The sequence below is a fragment of the Pseudochaenichthys georgianus genome, chromosome 3 (assembly GCF_902827115.2).
Source record: "Pseudochaenichthys georgianus chromosome 3, fPseGeo1.2, whole genome shotgun sequence".
NCBI lineage: Eukaryota > Metazoa > Chordata > Actinopteri > Perciformes > Channichthyidae > Pseudochaenichthys > Pseudochaenichthys georgianus.
In genome coordinates this window covers 8741192-8745033 of record NC_047505.1, presented here as the reverse complement: position 1 = coordinate 8745033, position 3842 = coordinate 8741192, and the positions used below count along the sequence as shown (strand labels likewise).

Here is a 3842-nt window from a genome sequence, read left to right as displayed (position 1 = left end):
GATAGTTCAGTCAGACAACTCACGTGTTTCTTTAACATGTTTATTAGAAGCAGCATATAGTTGAGTTTGGCATCTAGGCTCGGGTCTCATCACTCTACAGATATACATAGCACGATGAGTGATGATTAAATAACTAACCCCCAGAGCCTACAGGTGGAAGCTGGGGTGGTGGTGGGGCAGGCAAGCAGCAGTGACGTACAGTAGCTGCAACAAAGCAGAGAGAGAGATCTGGCAGGTTAAATAGAGCGGAGTATTAGGAGAACTCTGTTTGGTTGGTTGTAGAGTGGCAAGGGGTGTTATGTATGAATGCAGCATAAGTGCTCGAGTTGACTGCCTGAACTAGCTCGCAGGCTTCGCCCCATTTGTGACCAGCTATCCAGGCCAGTCTCTAAAGACTTTCCATGGTGTAAAATGCTGCTGCTGGAGTACTAGTGCTGATATCATGTCCACCATCCTCTTAAAATACTCTGTCCAACAATATAAGCCTCATGAAGAAAGGTGTTTTAACGCGTATTCAAAATAGTAGAGAAACATGCATTCTTGTACTATGGAGGGGACATTGACAGAGGATTACTCAAAAAGTACACAGTAAAAGTACTTCATAGTATTTGTGGGAGTAGTTTCACTAGTACTGAGTCCAACAGTGTCAGTTTTGGGACTTCCGGTAGTGAAGATGTAGGAGAAAGTCGCACGGAAGAGGTCTCCCGGTTGCACTTTAACTTTAACTTTAATATATCTCTGTAAACACCACAATTCATTCGGGAAAGTGACGGATTACAGTTATAACTTCAATTCAGTGGGAAAGCGGGAATATTATTAGCACACCAGGCGCGTGCAGCTACACTATCCAGATTGATCCCCAAGATCAAATCTACTGTAGGTTAAGTTTCCTCTGACCCCACAGAGATCAAGAAGATATTTTGTTCTTTCTACACTAACCTCTATTCCTCCCAATGTCCTCCGGATGTTTGGGATGGAGATAATCCTCTAGATAGGACAGTTTTCCCAAAATAAATGAGGATTTGTGTAAGGAGCTGGGAAGTACGATCTCTATCAAGGAAGTACAGGAGGCAATTATGTCACTTCAGAACGGTAAAACTCCAGGCCCTGACGGGTTTTCTGTTGAATTGTTTAAGTTACTCCCTGGCACAATTGCACCAGCCCTCCAGAGAATGTATAATGAGTCTTTTGCTGAGGGCCGCCTGCCTCCCACCCTGTCGGAGGCCTCCATTTCTCTTCTGCTTAAGAGTGATAAAGACCCTCTTATGTGTGGTAGCTATAGGCCCATCTCCCTCTTAAATGCCGAAACCCGCAAAATAAAGCAAAAGTCTAGACAACTTGAAAGGATATGGCGTTCCACTAAACTTGAAGAATCTCGTTTAATTTGGCATATTACTCTCAATGAATATAAGAAAGCACTGCGTAAAGCGAGAGCAGCCTACTACTTTTCATTAATAGATGAGAATAAGAATAATGCAAGATTTATTTTCAGCACTGTAGCCAGGCTGACAGAGAGCCACAGCTCGATTGAGCCTTCTATTCCCATAGCACTCAGTAGTAATGATTTTATGTGCTTTTTTAACGATAAAATTGTTACTCTTAGAAACGAAATTAATAACCTCTTGCCTTTGACCAGTATAGTGTTATCAACAGCTCCCGGAAACGTAAGTTCTAATATTACACTAGATAGTAAACTAGAATGCTTTTCAGCCATAAACCTTGAACAATTACATTCAATGATGCTCTCTTCTAAACCATCAACGTGCATGTTAGACCCAATTCCAACTAAGCTGTTGAAGGAAGTTTTTCCATTAATTAGCACTTCTTTATTAAATATTATGAATATGTCTTTATTATCAGGCTATGTTCCACTCTCATTCAAAGTAGCACTGATAAAACCGCTTCTTAAAAAGCACAACCTCGATCCAGAGGTTTTAGCCAACTATAGACCTATTTCTAATCTTCCGTTCCTCTCAACAATTCTTGAGAAAGCGGTCGCAAAACAGCTGTGTGATTACTTAAAAAACAATGATTTATTTGAAGATTTTCAGTCTGGCTTTAGAACACATCATAGCACAGAGACAGCTCTGGTTAAAGTCACAAATGACATTCTAATAGCCTCAGACAAGGGACTTGTCTCTATTCTTGTTTTGCTCGATCTCAGTGCTGCATTTGATACTATCGATCATGATATCTTATTGCAAAGACTAGAGCACTTAGTTGGCATACAGGGAACTGCTTTAGGCTGGTTTAGGTCCTATCTATCTGAACGCTCTCAGTTTGTACGTGTTAACGATGAATTTTCCACGCAAACCAAAGTTAGCCATGGAGTGCCACAGGGCTCAGTGCTCGGAACTATTTTGTTCACATTATATATGCTTCCGTTAGGCAATATTATAAGGAATCATTCTGTAAACTTTCATTGTTATGCAGATGATACTCAACTATATTTATCAATCAAGCCTGATGAAATTAATCATCTAAATAAAATTCAAGACTGCCTTAAGGACTTAAAAACGTGGATGACCTTAAACTTTTGATGTTAAACACGACCAAAACTGAAGTTATTGTACTTGGCCCGAAGAATCTACGAAACAAATTATCTAAAGATATAATAACTATGGATGGCATTAATTTGGCCTCCAGTGAGACTGTAAGGAATCTTGGTGTTATATTTGATCAGGATTTATCCTTTAACGCCCACATAAAATCAATTTCAAGGACCGCCTACTTCCATCTACGTAACATTGCAAAAATCAGGCATATCTTGCCTCAAAACGATGCAGAGAAACTAGTCCATGCATTTGTTACTTCTAGGCTGGATTATTGTAACTCTTTATTATCAGGGAGTACCAAGAAGTCAGTCAAGTCGCTTCAGCTGATTCAAAATGCTGCAGCTCGTGTACTAACCAGAGTTAGGAAAAGGGACCACATTACTCCTGTTCTGGCTGCCTTATACTGGCTCCCTATAGAACATACTGATATTCTGTACACACTGTGAAGACCACTGAGACAAATGTAACATTTGTGATATTGGGCTATATAAATAAACATTGATTGATTGATGATTGATTGAACACAGGATAGAATTTAAAATTCTTCTTCTCGCCTACAAAGCCCTTAATGGGCAGGCGCCATCTTACCTTAAAGAACTCATTATACCCTACTGTCCTACTAGGGCATTGCGTTCCAAGAATGCAGGGTTGTTGGTTGTTCCTAGAGTCTCTAAAAGTACAATGGGAGCCAGAGCCTTTTCTTATCAAGCTCCACATTTGTGGAATCAGCTTCCAGTTTGTGTTCGGGCGGCAGACACCCTATCCGTTTTTAAGAGTGCGCTTAAGACCTTCCTTTTTGATAAAGCTTATAGTTAGGGCTGATTAGATTCAGCCCCTAGTTTTGCTGATATAGGCTTAGTTTGTCGGGGGACATCTTACTTCTTCCTTCTCTCTGTCTATACCTGTGTACTCTCATGTTCCGATTAACCCAGCTTTCCCAAATGTATTTCTTTTTGGTGTCTATATATACGCCGGGATCCGGAGTCATGGATGATCCTGCGGTCCTGTGTCCTGGATCGCGAGCCCTGGATCGCGAGTCGTGGCTGTGGTCCTGGATCATCGGTCCTGGATGGATATCCTCGTAGATTCATCTTCCTATTATACACACATGCATTTCCAAACATTTGGACTACCTATGTTGCAAATGTATTATCTTTTCAATTTACACACGGCATCTATTGCATGTCTGTCCGTCCTGGGTAGAGGGATCCCTCCTCTGTTGCTCTCCCTGAGGTTTCTCCCATTTTTCCCTTTAAACTGTGGGTTTTCTTCGGAAGTTTTTCCTTG

At 41.0% G+C, this 3842-nt stretch overlaps 1 pseudogene; it reads left to right on the top strand.

Moving 5' to 3' along the window:
* The first annotated feature begins 2372 nt into the window (after nucleotides 1-2372).
* On the top strand, nucleotides 2373-3472 carry LOC139433022 (uncharacterized; annotated as a pseudogene).
* Nucleotides 3473-3842: the final 370 nt, after the last annotated feature.